This window comes from Aedes aegypti, chromosome 3, assembly GCF_002204515.2.
Source record: "Aedes aegypti strain LVP_AGWG chromosome 3, AaegL5.0 Primary Assembly, whole genome shotgun sequence".
In the NCBI taxonomy this organism is placed as follows: Eukaryota; Metazoa; Arthropoda; class Insecta; order Diptera; family Culicidae; genus Aedes; species Aedes aegypti.
The window spans coordinates 318,182,055-318,202,401 of NC_035109.1; the positions used below are offsets into that span (position 1 = coordinate 318,182,055).

A 20,347-nucleotide genomic window follows, 5' to 3' on the forward strand; every position below is an offset into this window, starting at 1 on the left:
CAATACCTCAATTTGGTATTATCATGGTATTGCAAAAACCGTTTAAAAAATTAAAAATACATCAATGAGGTATTTGACAGCTATTGAAGACTGCTAGAGGTATTGAACTATTATTGGAAAATTTCACTTTTGTATGAAAATCCATCACGTATTATTTAGGTATTACAATACCTGATCTAGTTATTAGTTTGGTGTTTGTAGAACATGCTTGAGATATTATTTGAGGTATTTTACCTCTTATGCAGGGCTAATTAAAACCTCATGCAGGTTGTTAGTATTGGAAATTATCTGGTATGGAATATCTCAGTTTGGTATTCAGTAGCATAAGTGTCATATACTTAGCATAAAAGGAAAATAAATCATTTCAGGAGCAGGTTTTCCAGCATGTGTTAAAATTTACTTCGTTAAAACATGTGGCTAAGACTGCCGAGAATACGTAAATTGCCCTATATCAAAAGACCACCAAAACGTATTTCACTGCTAACCTAACGTAAAGAATACGAAAAATGACTCGAATTACTTCTGGCCAGCTATATTGCCTAAATACCCCTTAGTGCGTCCTCATCACCATCTTAGTCGATGATTGCTCCATCAAGCCCCCGCCATCGTCTTCGTCTTTGTCGTCGTCACTTTCGCTGTTTGTTCCATTAGATTTGTTTGCAGAAAGAAAATCCAGCACAACCAAAGCCCAAGAAATGAGAGAAGGGATACGAACCGGTCTTGGTTTGGTGTTAATCCTGCGATATGGTGGGTCAGCTCACTTGAATCCGTCGCTGAAAGGTCACTCTCCCCTGCCTGGTTGTGATGAATCTTCCGATACTGGATTTCCCTTATAAAAGGACACTACCACGCACTTCTCACTGGCAAATGGCACTTTCTTCCCCCGGAAGTGGAACTTGCACACTTGATGTCGTTGATCGATCTACAAAAACGCCGTTTGCATTGGCGAGCGCGCGCGTTCTCTGCACCGACTCAATACCAACTGATATATGCATTAGAACGCCCGCCTTCCACCTAATCGTCGCGTTGCACTCAGAGAATCGTCATCGTCGTCTCAGTCGTAGTTGCAGTCGTCGAGCAAAAAGCTGTCTTCACCAAAGACAGGTTGAGTGCATTCATACAACTAACCAGCTATACCCTAGGTCTAAACCGAGGCCTGTTCCGAGTCTGGGCTGGCTGGCTGGCGGCCCAAGTGCTGTTTTGAGCCATCGACGACGATTGAATCGAAACTAAAGAAAGAAAACTAATTTTCCTGAGCGCAAATTGCTGACAAGGCAGTTACACTGGTCTCACGATTAAGAATCGCCTCATGAGATATTTGAAATGTAACAGGGGCATGATCAGGATCAAAACCAGTTGGCTAAAAAGCTGACTATACCAAATCAGTCGTAGAAGGGTTTCTAGAAAAGTAAATACAAAAATTAAGTCAATTGCCGCAATTTCCTGTCTGTGTGCATTCAAAGTGCATAAAAAAGCTATAAAAGTAAATTTAGCAAGCTGTGTTTCAATAGAAACACTAAAAGTTTCATAAACTTTGAGGGGTGGAAGTCCAAGTAAATCATTTATTCCATTTTTGCTCCCTTCAAGTGACTTAGGTATAGTCACTCGAAAGACCTTTCAAGGCGACTTTGCACAAACGTTCAGTTATGTTGTCATAAGTAAACAAATTGTGCTTTTTCTCTTCATGATGTTTGAGAAGAAGTTCGCGATCTTAAGAGTTTCCGGCAAAACGCGACAGTCTCCTTTCTTTACAATTTGGAAGGAAATCTTGATTGCCCTAATGGAGCTCAAGATCTCCTGCCTAAATCCCCCAAATTCGGAACAACTGACTACGATAAACAGCACTCTTTGCTTCCTCACTTAAATAAAAGAGCCTGGGTTAGAGACTTCTTCGATTTGGTGTGCGGAAAATTTGTCAAGAGCATCAAACTGATTGCTCATTTCGATTCAATTATCAACATTATCCATTTCACCCTTGGAAGAGAGTTTGCATTCCGGAGAAACGTCTTTTCTTTCATTTCTGCCACATATGATAATAGTTTTAAATACAACTTTTTAGGAAGAGATTCACCCTTCCTTTTGTTTGTTGTTGATACCATGTTAAGTTAATGAACGGAAGAAGACGTGACCTCCTGAGAGGTTTTTTTTTTCCAAGACGGTGTCCAAGAAGGATTACCACCGCTAGCTTTCGGTAACGGGACCAAAGTGTAGAACTAGCCCTCGTGCGTTAAAATACACTCTAATAAAGATTTAAAAAAAAAAAAAAAAAAAAAAAAAAGGTAACGGGACCAACACAAGGATCACGGATCCAGACAAGGATCGTAAAGGGATCAATAGTAGAGAAAATAGTACTGAGAAGTACTGTTTATTGCTTCAGGTAGTTGTTTAAAAACTTCCGAAAACAGAAAGGATTTTCGTACATAGTACAAAGGTACGATGCGCACTCGAGAATTGTGGTTGATTCATCAGTGTGGGTTGACTGTATGCCTTACAGGTAGAAGACGAACGACGACGACGACGGTGTGATCAAACCGCGGAGATGTGTGGAATAATGCCGGTTGAGTATGCTGCCGCTTAGTACCTATCAAGCCTCGGGGGGAAGGGTTCTAAGCTAAGAGTCATGATTGTTTTCAGATATGTTGATGAGACCGACGCCGCCACCACAGTTGTTGTCGTCGTCGTCGTAAAGCATGTTCTCATAAAGCAATTCTTAGCGAAGTGGTGAGGGTGATCATAGAATGCATCCAACAACGAACGCGTGCTGATAATTAGTGTTGCTTTAACTATGGGAAGCAACCTGTGCGAAGAACGGCATCCATGCTTTGGCTAAATGGCTTACAAATTAGTTACTCACACATCTTTCAGGCGGTACCGCTTCAGATTTGGAAAATTTAGTTAGCTAAAAATTAAAACCCCTACGCAGAATTTCAAGTTTGTAGGAAGTAGGAATAGTATGAGCATGATTAACCGCACGCAGTTGCTACTCTGTTATTGAAAGAACAGCTGTACTTACACATATAGCAACATACGCTACTCAGAATCAGAATTATCCTCGATGTGTTAGTACTGGTGCTCTCATTATTATAACAAACAATAACAGTGCTGACTGCTTCAGAATGCAGGTCAATTTGGGGATGGGAGGAAAATGTTGACGTGTTATAGAAACCGAGAAGTCCTCTGCACCTCCACAAGAAAACACTAGACTTTTGGATATGGGAAAAGTTTGTTTAACAAATTCGTTTTGATAGACGATAAAGATATAATTAAAAAGAATTCGGTCGAATATGTCCAAGTTGATGGTTAGATAACTAACTTAATTATATCTAATTGAAAATCACTGGGCAGTCACTTGAAACCAGATTTATCTTTCTTGAACGAGAAGTCACCGGGAATTTGTGAACTCCATATGCCGTTCCGTGAAAAAGTATGTATTTTACTTTACTCACAAACATTTGGTTTTGTAATGATTTCGCTAAGAAAGCTTGATGATCAACACTGAAACCTAATGATTCTGCTCTGCGAATTAACATAATTAATATACACACTCCACTTATTGAAATAATAACAGTGGTCTCTAATCCATGAACCATTGTGACTTTTAGTAAGATTTTATGTGACTCACATAATGGTGTTGAATGTGGCTAAGGGGATTTTTTTTTATTTCCGTACGGGTTTGGGCCGAAAGGTCTCAGATTTTCATGAAACTTTTTCCACAGGCAGGGCTCATCAATATATAAATAAAATAAAGAAAAAAATTCAGGGTCGCCTATTTTCCCGGAAAACTTAGTTGGACAATTTTGTTTTCCCCTGACACTACTAACTTTGAAAAATCATAACTCAAGAACGAAGCATCATAGAAACAAAGTTCTTTTATGAAAATGAAAGCAAATTTTCTCAGGAATAAAAAAAAAATATTAACTGGAAAAAGTTTTCCACAAAATTTTCCATCGTTGAGAAAATTCGTAAAGAAAAGCCGGAAAAACTATGCGAAAATCTTCTGGTGTTAGCAACCAAAGACAATCTTCCTGGTTGAAAAAATAGATAGTTTTAAGATGAAAATGTAAGTTATATACTGAATAATTGAATAAATAAAATTAAAAAAAAAAATAATAATAATAATAATCTTATTTGTATCATGGAAAAAAAAGAATCCCTTTTCAGTGTAATGAAAAATGGAGGCAAAAACAGTTTTTTTTTCAGTTTTTCTTAGCGGTGTAATTTTTCATGAAAAATACCATCCATTCCGACTTATACTTCATTAAAAAAATCCCATATCTTTTTTTCAGATGTTTTAGAAAATTTGCAATTGCTTTGATAAAAAATCTTTGTTTTTCGATTGAAATATGGGTTTTCAAAGAGAAGGCTTATATGGTCGTTTTCCACAAAATTGGCCATAACTCACAAACGAAAAAAAAGTACATTCCAAAAATTTCAGCGATTAAAGCTTATGAAATTACCTACTCAAAAAATTTTTTTTGAAAATTTTCCACGAGTTTGAGCATATTTTTTCCGGCTTTTCTTTACGATTTTTTTCAACGGTGGAAAACTGTTTCCAGTTAATATATTTTTTATTCCTGAGAAAATTTGCTATCATTTTCATAAAAAAAACTTTGTTTCTACGATGCTTCTTTCTTGAGTTATGATTTTTTAAAGAAAAGGCTCAAAATGGCACATTTGCACATTTTTTACAAAATTGGCCAAAACTCAAAAACGAAAATAAATACCGTTTCAAAAATTCCAGCGATTAAAACTTATGAAATTATCTTTTTAAATTTTTTTTTTTCAAATTTTCCACGAGTTTGAGCATATTTTTTCCGGCTTTTCTTTACGAATTTTTTCAACGGTGGAAAATTTTGTGGAAAACTGTTTCCAGTTAATATTTTTTTTATTCTACGATGCTTCTTTCTTGAGTTATGATTTTTCAAAAAAAAAGCTCAAAATGGCACATTTGCACATTTTTTTACAAAATTGGCCATAACTCAAAAACGAGAAAAAATACCGTTTCAAAAATTTCAGCGATTAAAGCTTATAAAATTATCTTCTCAAAAATTTTTTTTTTGAAAATTTTCCACGAGTTGGAGCAAAGTTTTTCCGGCTTTTCTTTACAAATTTTCTCAACGGTGGAACATTTTGTGGAAAACTTTTTCCAGTTAATATTTTTTTTTATTCCTGAGAAAATTTTCTTTCATTTTCATAAAATAAAAACTTTGTTTCTACGATGCTTCGTTCTTGAGTTATGATTTTTCAAAGTAATTAGTGTCAGAGGAAAACAAAAATATTCCAACTGAGTTTTCCGGAAAAATAAGCGACCCTGATTTTTTTCTCATTTTTTTATTCATATATTGATGAGCCCTGCCTGTGGAAAAAGTTTCATGAAAATCGGAGACCTTTCGGCCCACTTTGTACGGAAATAAAAAAAATCCCCTAAGTAACTGACAGCCGTGAAAGTAGCCAGAGGGAGGGAGAGGAGGTCCGATGCCCGCCCTTCCCCCCTAGCCAACGCATTAGATAAAAAATCAACTAATTGATACACAGGTTTTTTTTCTGTTCGGAACATAAACCACTGCGACTAATATTTGATCTATAGGGGGGTCCGTAGCCTTGAGGTTACGCTTTCGCTTCATAAGCGGAAGGTCATGGATTCAATTCCCAGCCCCTCCAAAAAAATAACCCGTCCAGCCACCAGAAGACGCCGCACGGAGGACCGTGCTTAGGGGAGCACATCCATCCTCCGTCAGTATCAGATGGTGACTGAGACAAACTGACCCACTTCGCAGGCAGCTAGCCTCAAACGACTCAGGAACACGGCAAAACGAACCACCGTAAGAGCAATGGACTATGGCTTATGGAAATCGATTGGACCTACAGCAGAGCACTCTCTTACCTGCTCAATGTGAGAGCAAAAGAGCAGAAGAGAGTGAAAGCAGATGTAAATATAGTTTAGCTAAAAATAGAACTGTATCGGTAAGGAAGATACAGATAAACAGATAAACTGATTCCGGCACAGTAGTGGCCACAAGCACGGAGTGCCTTAAAAAAAACGATTGGATATGGCGTGGTGAAGCGTTAAAAAAAAATATTTGATCTATTGTAGTATATAACACGACATACACTATACAAAGGTCACGAGCTTTGTTAAATGCATGTCATGCAATAAATATGTAACGAGTTGCCTCAACAGTGAAATCCAATGCTACACAAGGAATTGATTTGAATCATAATATTGTTATACTTATTTTATACTTATGATTCATCTTTCCTCTTGAATTTCACCGAAACCTCTTTGGGATTGTTCTGGAAAACTTGGGATCATTTCTTATATCTGTCTAAGTTCCTCTGGAAATCGCAGTATTCTTGAAGGTATCGCTCTGAGATTCTTGCAAACAATTTTATAGAACCCTTCCGGAATTACTTCTAGGATTCTTTTAATATCCTTCTGAGATTCTTCTGAACATAGTTTTGGAATTCTTGCAGAAATTCATATGTGCTCTTTGCATTTATCTCCTTGGGATTTCTTTAAAATTCAAGAAATTAAATTCTTGAACATTTTTTTTCGGAAATATTACGGAAGTTTCTACTGAAAATCCTGACGCAATTCTACCGGATATTTTTAACAGATTCCTTCAGAGATTTCCTGGGGCTCTAATAGACATTCTTCTGGAATTCCTCCGAAATCTGAGATTTTTCCGAATTTTTTCTAAGATTAATCTGGTAATACTCCTGAGATACTTACGAGAATGCCTCTGGATTCTAACGAAAATCATCTGAGACGTTTCCGGAAATCATTTTGGAATATATTCGGATTTCTTTCGAGGATACTTTCGTAAATCCTTCTGGCTTTCTTGGTAAAATGCCTTTGAATTCTTTTCATCAATACCCATATAATACTTCTAAAACTCTTCCGATAATCCTGATGAATTTCTTCCGGATATCCTGAGGGATTTTTGTAAAAAATTCCGAAAGATTTCTGGAAAAATCTTCAAAATATATTCAGAAAAATGCCAGATTTTTTTAATAATTCCATCCCTCAGGAAAGCAATCATTGAAACATTTTCTGCAGAATTCCAGGGAAATTTTACGGAAAAAACGGAAGGATTCACATAAACATTCATGAGGAATTTCCGAAATAATCCAAAAGAAGGAAGATTTCCGGAAGAATCACAAAGCGATCAGAGAGTTAACTTTTTAGTTTCAGAATCATTTCCGAAAGAGACTGAGAGGAATTTACGAGAGATGTCTGGAAGAATCCCAGAAGGATTTTTTGGAAGAATCTCACAGGGATTCTTGGAAGATTCCCTGAAAGGTTTTATCTAGTATCATGAAGAAATTGCCAAAGGAATCCCAGGAGCTTTCCCGGAATAATCCAAAAAGGATTTTAGAACGGAACAGCTCGAGATAGGTTTATGATTTCAACCAGATTGTTCCTGCAGATGTGCATCACGAATTTCTGCCCGGAATGTCGTTCATGAATACCTCCGGAAATTTGCTCTATGGATTTCGTTCACGAAGTTCTTCAGAGTTCCTTATTTAATTCATCCTGATGTCCTCCGGGAATTCCTTTGGAATTCATCCAGCAATTCCTCGGAATTCCTGAATTTCCACCTGAAATTTTTGCAGAGCTCTTTCTGAAATTTCTTTGAAGTTCCTCAAGCGGTTGCTCTGGATTTCATCCACTAATTCATGGAAAGTTCTTCGGAGTTCCATCGGGAATTCCTTCGTAAATCCTCCAAAGTTTCTACAGGAATTTATCTGGAGTTCCTTATGGAATGAGTCCGGAGTTCTTCCAGAAACGCCTCCGGAATATTTTTAGAAATGCATCCGGAATTTCTCCAGAAACACCTCCTTGGAGTTTCTCTGAGAATTCCTACAGAGTTCCTTCAGTAATTTCTTTGGGCTAGGATTATGTACAGAGTTTCCATAATGAAATCCTTCAAAGATTATTTCAGATTTTGTTTTTCAAGAAAACCTTAGTTGTTCAAAGAATGTATCCGATGATATTAACATAATTTTCCTAAAACTTCCATCCAGATTCTTGTTTACAACATCTTAGAGATTTTAAATATTATTTTCCCCAGGGATTTTCTAGAATTTCCTTCAAAATTATCGTTCAGATAACAACGAGAAAATTTCTTCAAGAATTACTCCAGTGATTGTTGCTAAGATTTCTTCATGAATTATTCCAAACCCTATGGAGAAATTTCTCAAATGTGTTTTAAAAGAATTTCTCCAGTCATTTTCTCAGGTTTATCTCCAGAAAGCAGGCATTGCATTTCATCTCATCTTTTGATCCTCTGAGCAAGATATGGATCAAATAAGAAGTTATCATCTAGGGCTCTTTGATCATCCTTACATGAAGATCTTTGGCTATTTTGATGTTCGATATTATCTTTTTAACTCAGCAATCCGCGATTGATTGGTACGGTGACAGCATTTGAAAGCGGTAAAATTTGTGGAAGATTCGCACACTCAACGAAAGTAAGTGAACTGACATGTTCGGAAAAAGCCAATTTTTATTTTAATGTTGCTTCTTTTTTCTTCTTTGCAGCATTTGACTGATATGGATTCTATACCCATTAATTCACTGCATGAAACATACCAAATTCTATGTACAGCGTACCATAGAATCTGACAATGAGATAGTGTAATAAACAAAGAATTAAATAAAAAGGTTACTATTATATTTTCCGAAATAAACGCATTTTTTTTTTTTAATTTTATTTCTTACGTGATTAGGATGAGAGCAAAGATGGTTAGAAGGAAAAAGATAACCGACTTCCATCTTTTCTGGGCGACATGAATAGCGCCGCTCTGGTGAGTCAAAAGCCAACGAATATGCAACATTCTCCTAGTGACCACCAGATGTTGAGGTGTCCGTTTATGACATTGACGCTTGAAAAAAGCTACACAGCTCAAACGGGGATGTTCGATATTGCCAATTATCTCTAAATAGCATAAAATGTGAGAGAAAGAAGAAAAAACCAGCACATGAACATTTTTAGTACGCGTAAAAATTACTCAAATTTTGTGTTGGTCCATAAAAGCCTGATGTTATGTGAGTCGAACTCACTTCTGTGTAATCATTTTTAAGCGTGGTTGTTTTGATTTCTTCCACTTTTTGTTTTTTGATTGCACGATGATTTAAACTTAGCTGAATATAATGTCTACGCGCTTTTGACTCAACAGATGGCAGTAGTGTTACTTGAATAACGTGTCGTCGTCAAAATATATGGCAAAATAAAGAGTCGGTCATCTTTTTCCTTTTAACCATCTTTGATGAGAGGTTTGTTGCTGTTCCATGTACGACACACGACACACGACCACGTACTAAGATGAACATGATGCACTATGTACTAGCATACCGAGTCTACAATACAGCGCATTAGGCTTGACCTGGGAGGGAGGCACCGATACTACACACGAAATATAGAACAACTTTTGTTTGAACTGCAAGATAACTCCAGCTTGCCAACAACAATCAAGGCAGGCTTGGGGAAAACCGCTAGTTTTCTTTTGTTGTGTACTTTCGATCTTTCCTGACAAACATGGAAAAAAGGCCACAGTTTTTTATGCACCAAATATTAATTTTCATTGGAAAAAAGTAAAACGATGCGTTTTTCAATGCTTTATATTCAATCAGTTGAAAGGTGCTCACGTGACATTACTTGCATTATGTGCATGAATTGATTTTCATTCAATTTTTGTCACTTTTGATGAGATGCGAAAATGTTTTTTAATCGGTTACGCGCTTTTTCCATGTTAGTCCAATGTTTGAGATCTGGGCTCACAGTGACAGTTCGTGACAGCGGAATCCCGGCTCACTATGACGTACAGAAATTTGGTATTGGTTTCTCCCTCCCAGGGCTTGACCACAGGTCTTACTCATGTATTTGGAGAAAAATCATCTATCGCGTGTCGGTAATTTTGCCACATAGAGTTCTGAAAAGTGAAGGTTCTGCAATTGATAATTATTCAGAAAACAGAAAGTTCTTCACTGGTGCACTGATTGCTTCAAGTGTCTTCTGATAGGAGACGGTCAAGTGACCGTAATATGTTGACAATACAAGCTTATATTTGTTACATTTTTATCACCTCCATGAAGTTTAATAGCCGACCGAAATAAACAACGCCCTCTCCCCTACTCCCTCCCTAAACCTAGTCCCTAATAGTTCTTTTTCACGTTTTTCAGTCTTCAAATTCATTGGTACACTCAAGAAATGACCTATAGTTTACTAGTAGACAGCATTTTCTAAAAATAGCTCTTTCAAGAATCACAAAAATTGTTTCCAAGAAAAAGCTAATCAGTTTAGAATAACTAATCTCAAATTGCATCAGTAAACACCAGCACCAGCGGAAATTTTATCATTTCCCCAAGACGTGTCAAGATCATCAAGATGAAAAGATAGAATCATTTCAATGCGCTCTTGGATTGAGGATAATATCTTTTAACCATACGAAGATGATCTCTTTGATCAGATGAGATTGTAATGCCTGCCAAAACTCAGGGGGAAGATCAGGGATTTTTTTTTCAGAAATTATTGGTGAAATTCTTCAAAAATCCGGGAGATATTTCAGAAGGAAATCTTAACGTATCATCTGATGAAACTCGAATTAGTTTGAAAGTTGATGAACTCCCACAAAGTTCTCTAAGGGCTCTTGAGGAAGATTTGAAGGATTTCGTAACTTTGAAAAAATACACGAGAAATTGATTTTTTATATGCTTGTGAATATTATGATATTTAATAAAATTCTTTACATAATTTGTGGGCCCCGAACTCGGGGCACGGTGCGAACCGCACCTACCGCACCCCCATAGCTACGCTACTACTTCAGAGTTTTTTCAGGAATTCCCTCGGAGTTTCTCCAGGAATTCTTTCGGAGTTTTTTTTTTTTCAATTATTCAGAGTTCCTCTTGAAATTCCTCCAGGAATTCTTTATAAAGTTTTGCCGGAAATTCCTTCAGAGCTCCACCGCTAATTCCTTCGGTTTTCTTCCAAAGATCCTGCAGAAATTCTTCGGAGTTCCTCCAGAAATTCCTTTGAAGATCTTCCAGAAATTTCTGCAGAGTTCCGCTGGGATGTCCTCAATAGTTCCTTCCGGAATTTCTCTAGAGTTTTCCTGGAAATAATTCAGCAGTTCCTCCAGCAAATCCTTTGAAGTTCTCCCAGAATTTTTTTAAAGGTACTTCAAGAATTTCTTCGGAGTTCCACATGAATTTTCTTTGGAGTTCTTCCGGGAGCTCCTTCGGATTTTCACCGGAAATTGCTTTGGAGCTCCACCGAGAATACCTTCAAATTTTGGCCATAGTTCCTCCAGGAATTTTATCGGAGTGTCTCCAGAAATTATTCTAAGTTCCTTCTGAGTTCTGAGTCTACTAGGAATTTTTTTGGGATTGCTCCGAAAATTTTCCTAGATCCTCCAGAGTTCCTCTAGGAATTTATCAAGAGTCCTAGAATTTCTCCAGAATTCCTCCACAGTTCTTCCTCGAATCCCTCCACATCAGCAGCTCTTCCACCTATCAGTAAATATCAGGTGGAAAATTCTAGCTTTCAGCAATAAACTTTAGAATTTTGCGTGTAGCTCGGTCTATTTTTACTGATCTACTTATTATTGACAGGTCCATTTTTGATGAAAATTTTGAACAAAAAATGGACCACAAGTGAAGTTGCCCATAGAGTTTTTAATCCAAAGAGATACAAATTAAAACTAAGGGTCATTTTCAACCCTAGTGAAATCATGTCATACTTACACCATTCCATTCATATTTATATAGATAACGCATGTAACTGGTCTCTATATTCGCCTAAATGTAGACATCTCCAGTATAACACTTAAGCGTTGAACATCTGGGGATCAACATTTTTCTTATTTCACAGAGAGCGATACTGATCTTGCCGCATTGGTCAAATGTGTGTTATTTTGTTGTATGATGAAAATAATCGTTTGGTGTAAATAATTAGGGGAAGGGGTGGTAAAATGAACACCGTGCCTTTTACCTAGAAAAAACTAATTTTGATGAATTTATATCACGCACGGACGATTTAGAGCATATACCTTGGACAGACATCTGATACATGTACCATGGTACAAGTTGTCAAGAAAATTATTCCAAGGCTATCTTGAATGAAGACAATTATCAGTATGGAACCCATTTCAAGATAATTGTACCATGGTACGTATACCACAAGTGTGTCATAAGTAATACATCGGAGTGTTCGGGTTGATACGGAAGTCAATTGAAGTAAAAATATCAACGAAAACGATGATTTTAGAAAACCACGTTTGAAAATTAGAATTGACGTAACTTTTAGCTCGGAAGACTTGAGGTTTTCCAGTGAGGTGATTATCGTAATGATATGATGTCAAATCTGATACCGTGATGAATCAATATCCGGACGCTTAAGCAAGAGCCAATGTTCAAACCCAGTTTTGAATAAGTTCGAGTTGAGTTTAAGTTTAATTGTCTTACAGACAGTTTCATATTAGATCTGGGTACTAGTGGTAAATTTTACGTTTAAATTAACAATTATAACATGAAAATTGCTGATATAATGAGATATGTCTTGTCCTTAAATCCGGACACCAGAAGCAAATCTTGTATATAAATCCGGACACTTTCGAATCAAAATCCGGACAGCTGCACGTTCCACGAAAAATTCGTACAATAATTTAAAAAGAATAGCTTTTATCGATTAAATACCTAATCCGTATGAACTTTAGGCATGAACGAGCATAATGGAGCACATTATTGAATGAAACATACATATATGTTAGCTTTGCTTACCTCACCTGATGCTAAGGATATCCGATTTGGCTCTGTGGTGGATTCAAACAGTTGCACTGATGATTCAAATCGATCGTATTCAGGTATTCAAATGGCATTCTGGTCACTAATAACGCTCTTGGTAATAATGTTATGTTATGTTATGTTATAAAATATAGATTGTCATTATTAAATAAAGTGCTTGAACAATTAACATACATGATAAAACGGTGTCAGGATTTGAAGCCACTTGCCTGTGATTCCGGACAGTATTTATTTAAAACTTTAAATGCTTATTTGCTCCATATTTTAAGGCCGCGAAGTAATTAAATCCTCGAATAGTCGTCGCTTTCACTTTCATGTTGGAAAAACTGATCAAACAATATAATTTGAGCCCGTTTTCGTTCACTAAATCTTGTGATGCATTCGTCGCCGTTTGGTGAAATTGAACTTCAACTCGCAAGGGAATGACGTCTACCGTGATGCATCAATACCCGGACGCTTAAGGCGACACAAATGTTCGAACTCTAATATGAGTGCGTTGTTTAAGGAAATTCTTAATGTAATATTGTTTATTACATTGTTTCAAGCAAAATCTTCAGGAAAGTGATGAACTTTTTGGTAAAAAACCACGATTTTAATATGAAAATCATTCAAATATTAGAGCATGTCTTGTCTATAAATCCGGACACCTGATGGAAACGATGTCTTTAAATCCGGACACTTTTGAATCGATATCCGGACATCGGTATTATAGTATGTGATATTCGTTCAATTCAAATAAAATCATATCAGCACACAATGTAATATCAATGTTTAGTAAACTTGATGTCCACGTTTGCCCTACAATTTCAAAAAGATTGGCACGTTTGTAATATAAGTGGTTTGATTACCTCAAACGAAGTACATGTTGCTTGAACTGCAGTCGATGTGGCTCAAAAAGTTATTATGAAAGTTGTGCACAATTTATTTCACATTTAATTGAATTCTAATAACTCACTATGCTTTCCCTAGAAATTTTTCAAGTTTTCTCTAACTTGTCATTCTAAAAACTCACTTACACTAGTTGTACGTTGGTCTTCTGAACGATGTCCGGATCTAAAAACAATGGCTCGTAATCGCGGACAGTCTTTTAAAACACTGATAAATATATATTTCCAACTTATTTCGTAACAGTGGAGTCCCCAAACATCCAAAATATCTCTTCTTAAACACTTATGGTTAGAACTTTTTATAAAAATAAAGTCCACAAACTTTTTCTGCACTCAAACGATATTCGCGCGTACATTGATCGTTGAATTCGAGTTGGAGTTGGACCGCGACGAGATGACGTCCAACATGAACAATTTATTTGTTTTATTTTTATTAATTATTTGACGATGGTTACTAGATCAGAAATAAATGTGAAATGATTTATATTGTTCAAAGTAAAGGTAGTGAATAAAAACCAAACATATTATCAGTTAATTTTAACTTTAATTCATTAATAGCATCAAAGTGTCCGGATATTGGTACCGTCCGGATTTTGATTCACCACGGTAACCGGGGGAACATTTTTGTTTTCGTTTTTATTAATTATTTGGCAATGGTAACTAGATTAAATATAATAGTGAAATGATCAGTAGTGTTAAGAGTGTAAGTTATATGTAAATTCAAACATATAACCATTCAATTTTACTTTTAATAGATAGAAATTATCAGAGTGTCCGGATATTGGTACCGTCCGGATTTTGATTCACCACGGTAGCTTTAGAATTTTTTTTGAATGGGTTACAATAATTAATGGATATATTGTCGGTTATGCAAAGAAAATTTTCAGAAATATTTGTTTTGCTCACGTTTTTTGCATGATTTACCACCAACAGCTGTTCATTATACCCACATCGTGCAGTTAAAATGAACTTTTGTATTGATTTTTGCTAGCGATTAAATTATGTGAAAATTTAGCAATTTTAGTATGAATTCGTGACGCTACTATAGATAACATCCCAATATTTGATGATGTGCGATAGAGCTATACAAATTCCTCGTTTTTCTATCAGAAACAAGATGATACCCTTAAGGTGTTCATTTTACCACCCCTTCCCCTAAGAAAAAAAGTAAACTCCTTCCTGCTGAAAAGAGAATTGCCGCCCACGTGCGAATGCTGTGGAACGTCTGTAGACGTCAGGCACATGATTCTGGAATGCCGAAAATATGAAACTGAGCGAAGAACGCACGGAATCAATACAACGAGTCTACGAGATGCACTGGCAAACGAGAACAATAGCGAAACAAAATTATTAAAATTTCTAAACGATACTCAATTACTAAAAATGATCTAGAATATAACAACAGGAAAAATTTTAGAATGGTAGAAAGCGGAGAAGAGGAATGAAACAGAAATTTTTATTAAATTAGGTTATACAATAATTTAATTCGACACGAATGCACCGAAGGTGTAAAGTGTCGGTAATAAACAAACAAACAAACAAACATGAGTCGATGTTCCATGACTCGATATCAACTCATGGAACCATACTAAAAACAAAATTTCATGGTTACTATGATGGTCCCTAGAAGCAGCTTTCCAAACACAGTTAAAATAATAATGTAAATTTAAGTTTATTTTCATGCACATATTTGGAGCATGAAAATAAACTCAAAATTCAGGTGTATTTTAAATTTACACGACTGGAAAAGAAAGATTAAAAGTGTAAATTTAAACGCCGTTGAATTTTACACGTGCGTGTTTCCCCCAGCGTGGTTTGTTCCCTTTTCGTTTGTTCCAAAAGATTTCCCCTGCACCCCGCAATCGGATAGACCAAAAAACTAAACAATTTCATATCAGGTTCGATTCGAATAGTTTATTTTAACGATGTTTAACACTTTCTGTTCAAAGATTGTCGCGAAACCATTTAAGCGGGGATCCCTAAGACGGTCATGTTGATTGATACCGGGCGATGAAAAGCACCAATGCACCATAGCACCAAACTAATGGTTGTGGGATGCGGATCTCCTGCAAATAAACATAACGCACTTCACTCACTATTCCATTCCGCTCCGAAAGGTTTAACTGGTCTTACGGTTGTAGGACATTTACCAGAAAGTCAAACCCCAGAACGACATTCCCCAGAATGACGTTCCCCAGAAACCCATTCCCCAGAATGGGACATTTCCCAGAAATCCATTCCCCAGAATGGGACATTCCCCAGAAAACCATTCCCCAGAATAGGACATTCCCCAGAATGGGTTTTATACGTTTGTAAAGAGTGGAAAAAATTGGTAGTTTAGTTTTTTTTTGTCGTTAAGAAATGTACCTACTGAATTGCTGTTTAAAAATATCCTTAATTGTGTCTTAATTAATTTCATAATTGTGCTACTGTCGTTTCCCTGAATATCATTTCCCTGAATGCCACCTCTCCGAATGACCCGTTTCCCCGAATTGTTATGCAGTTCAAACAGGTGCAAGCATAGTCTTTAAGGAATGGGTGCTGAACTAGAATGAATGATTAGCAATTAAAAGAAGAAGATAATATAGATTTGAACGTCATCCTCGACTAAATATATCTTGCCAAAAATGCCAATGATGGTGAAACTCGAAAGAACCGCCAATCAAGTGAAGAAGGGTGCATATTAGATGACCGATTCGTTACCACCTCGAAACATAAAAAGTTATGACAATTATAAGAGCTAAAACTTTTCGGAAACTAGGCTATTCGGGGAAACGGGTTGTTCGGGGCACTGGCATTCTTGGAACTGGCGTTCGGGGAAACGACATTTGGGAAACCGACATTCGAGGAAAAGTAGCTCAACCGTTTAACATAAGCTGTTCCTACATATGCCATACTGTGTTTTATGATCAAACTTGATCCAAGCTATTGTTTTTTTGTTTTCATAGTTATTCTTCCTTCTTTTAAAATTGGCTGTTCTTTCTAATTGTACTTTCAAAGGGAGATTGGTGTAGTGTAATATATCACAAAGTAAATTAATGGAATTTCTTTTTCGGCTTTCATGGCATATTCTCCCTTCTTTTGAACATATGCTGTTCTTCCTAGGTTTATTGTCTAAATAATTATGGATGGTACACATATTATGTCACGCTAAATTTTAACTTTTTCGACGAGAAAATCGTCAAAAAATATAAAAATCGTCCAAATGGTTCAAATTACATTTCCGACCATAGCTGGTTAATTTTAAAGAATTTTTGATTTAAAGATTCTCCATTCAATAAATGAAAGACTGCAACAAACCAAAATTCCTACCGTTAAAAATAAAAAAAAAAAACAATACGAAAATGTTTTACCTATGAAAATTATGGTTTTCCTCGAATTTTCCAGTTAGATGCATCCACTATTTACTATTTACCATTTTCCTGGATTTGAACACCTCAAAGATCTCTTGTTATTTTTTTCTGGGGAATGTCCCATTCTGGGGAATTGTTTTCTGGGGAATGTCCCATTCTGGGGAATGGATTTCTGGGGAATGTCCAATTCTGGGGAATGGCGTTCTGGGGAATGTCCTTCTGGGGAACGTCATTCTGGGAAATGTCGTACAATCGGTCTTACCTGTGTATGCAAATACTTATTTGCAATAAGTCACTCGCGTATCCGTGAAAAAAAAACTGCGTTTTCTAATCACTAAACCAGCGGCGTTCGTCACTCAATACAATAAGTCGGCCATATTATTTTTGTCAACAATAAATGTTCATGTAAATTTACATGCTGATTGAAATTTGTGGGTTCATTTATATAGGTTTCAATTCATAACCATTTATTTTTTAGAAAGAGTTGAAAATTGTATGTTTTTTCATGCTTTAAAGATGTGCATTGATTTCAACTCAATTTCAAATCGGTTTCCTAATTCAAGCCGTGTAAATTCAAAACTTTCGTGCTTTACATATCGTTTAAATTTAAATATTTTTATCTGTGAAGGATTGCTGTTCCATGACTCAATATTTCCATGAGTCGATGGTCCCTTCAATATCGACTCACGGAGGTTTCACTGTATTATGGATGTAATAGGTAAAAAGTAGGAATAAAAACAAATGTTAACCTTTCTAAATCGTAAGCATGACTAGTTAATGTTAATTACTAATTTGAAGAAGGAGGAGTTAAGGAGTTTTAGCTTCTAAAATTTGTTCAAAAAGCGTTTTCTTTGTATCAATTATGGCAATTGTGTTCCTAGAATTCGCCATAAAAGTGTACAAATTATGGACTACGAATTATTTGCTTGAAACGAACTCGAATGCCATCCAGAGTGAATGATAATGCAACTTCATTAAGTAATGAAGTGATTGTATGGTAAGGCAAACTTCAAACCTCGAGCGCTATTTTCGTAATGCCTACATTTTCTAACACGATTTTCAACTTATAACGGCATATTTGACTGCTCACCTTGTAAATTTGCTAATTTGTTCTCACTAGGTAACATACATTTATCGGTTGAAGTTGTTTAACGGTATGAATACATAAATTTCGTAACGGATGTACTTTGGCAACTTGCCTTTAGAAGGTGAGATTTTTGTAAGGCAACATTTTCATATGCTCATTTTTCGAAGTGTATTGCACGAATTTTCTTATCAAGATCTGATTATCATCAAAAACAAACAGTTTCATCATTCATGTGATTAGTGGCCTTCATCATATAAAAAAAAAATCTTTTTTTGTTCGCACTATTGCTATAATTATTTAATTACGACAGAATATATCCACGTTGAACTTTGCCCTTAAAAGCGATTCAAATCGCCAACCAATTGAGAAAACATCATCCCAACATCCGTCTGCAGTAACTTCCCAACGCGACCTTGAAGCCAACTCTCGCCCATTTCTCCGGATGGCATCCGCACAAACAACAACGCGCTCGCTCCGCTTGAAACATTGCATCATCCTAAAATTAGAACCATTTTTCCCAAACACATTACCGCGGCGATGCGATTTCCCGCCGAGGGTAAACCGAGGAGTGCTATTGTTGTCGATTGTGGCCATCCGGCCGTCACACCGACTGGCGACATAGTATCTGCGCGTCCTCTCGCTTCTTCTGGGAGAGTGGTGGTCAAGCCGAGGAAGTCTGCTGCTTCTGTTTGTGCAAATGACTCACGTAGGTATAGGGCAAGATATTTGGTCCGGCAAAAAGCAGCAGCCCTGCCATTCATATTTGCTGCCGTCGTCTTCGTAGTTGTCGTCGTCGTCATTGTCATTTCATCGTATCGCGCGCGCGGTTTCATTCATAAGATTTCCCAGAGAAGCGACGACGACGGGGCGACGAAGTGGTGGCCGCAGCATCATCCTCATCATGGCTCCATGATCGACGCCATACAGCGGTGCCAGAGCATTGGTTCCGTAGATTTGATTTACTGAGTAATTGACCAGAACAAACGAAGTTGCACAGAGATTTAATGAATGAGGCTTGGGATTAGCTTACCATACTTAATGTGCACAGATCAACAGTTGAAAATTAAAATGTCAATAATGGCGCTGGCCACTTCATTGCGGTCATCGGGGAAGGGAAGGAATGTTAGTAAGACAACCATTGTTACAAGAGATCGAAGAATCTTCTGCATCTTCGCAGTTGTAATTCCTAGTTCGATTCAAATGGTGTAGGACTGAAATCGGTTTTTATTGATGTGTAATACAACGGATTTTTTAAGTCAAATTAATTGTTCTGAAATAATTGAATGTTCCTTATTAACATTTTCAATTCCACTAAACATTCAAAAATTTATCGTTTTCAAAACATTACCGTTTCAAATCGTAATAGTTTTTCGAAATCCCAAATCTCAGTCCTCTCTGTGAATTAGTTTGAGGGTTTTTTTTCCTCCGCAAAGATTTATTGAATTTCTTTCGTAAACCAAAGCTTCTTTCTGGAATTATATATTTTTTTATTACTTTCTTAAACTCATTCAAAAGCTTCTGGATTGTTTTTTTTTACTTCTTGTAATGTCCATAGTTTTTTTTCCGCGCAATTTGAAGCTTTTATCTGAATTCTCTGCCCGATGTGTTTTTTTTCTTTTTCTATAATCAACTTTGACTTAGCTTACGGTTACCATTACATAAAACACTAGCGTTTTCAGCGTATATCTCGGTTTTTAAAAGATGCCATTGTGAACTGTGAAATGCTCAGTCAAATTTCTATCTCGAAACTTTTCAATTCCGTATATCTACAACAGTTTCCAAAGATCTGACATCACTGACGCCATACCATCACATTGCCTAGCCTGGACAGCACAGCATCTGTATAGAGCCACTGATCCGCCGCCCGATAGTGCGTAGGTCGAACCGGATAGTTTATTTTGCCAGAAAGGATATCCATTTCCATCGGGCTTTCAAGGAGCGCACTCAGTCAGTCAGTCAGTCGGTGGTTGGGGTCGAGGAGATTCCTACCATTCATTCAGAAGATTTTGGAGACGTTCTACAGTTGGGAAACGTTGCGTTGGACGGTATCGATCCACGAAGCCAACATTTGCGTCTCTGTAAATCACTATCACTCCACTAGTTTGGGGTGATTGGATTGGAAGAAATGAGAAATTTTCTACGCGGTGTAATTTTTTTCGTGGTGATGTTGGAAATGAATGAAACCATCCAACACTTTTGGCGTGAGTTCGGTGTG

The 20,347-nt window shown here is 36.7% G+C and overlaps 2 protein-coding genes across 3 annotated transcripts in view; one reads left to right on the top strand and one right to left on the bottom strand.

Moving 5' to 3' along the window:
* LOC5563869 (elongation of very long chain fatty acids protein 7) overlaps positions 1-1,004 on the bottom strand; it is a 184,879-nt gene extending 183,875 nt beyond the window's left edge. For both annotated transcript variants that reach the window (XM_021853093.1, XM_021853090.1), the window contains exon 1: positions 716-1,004. The gene's annotated coding sequence lies outside the window, so the exon portion shown is untranslated. The remainder of the gene's footprint in view (positions 1-715) is intronic.
* The window catches only part of LOC5576206 (D-beta-hydroxybutyrate dehydrogenase, mitochondrial), a 375,927-nt gene that overhangs the window by 261,654 nt on the left and 93,926 nt on the right, over positions 1-20,347 (top strand). The gene's annotated exons all lie outside the window — the stretch shown is intronic.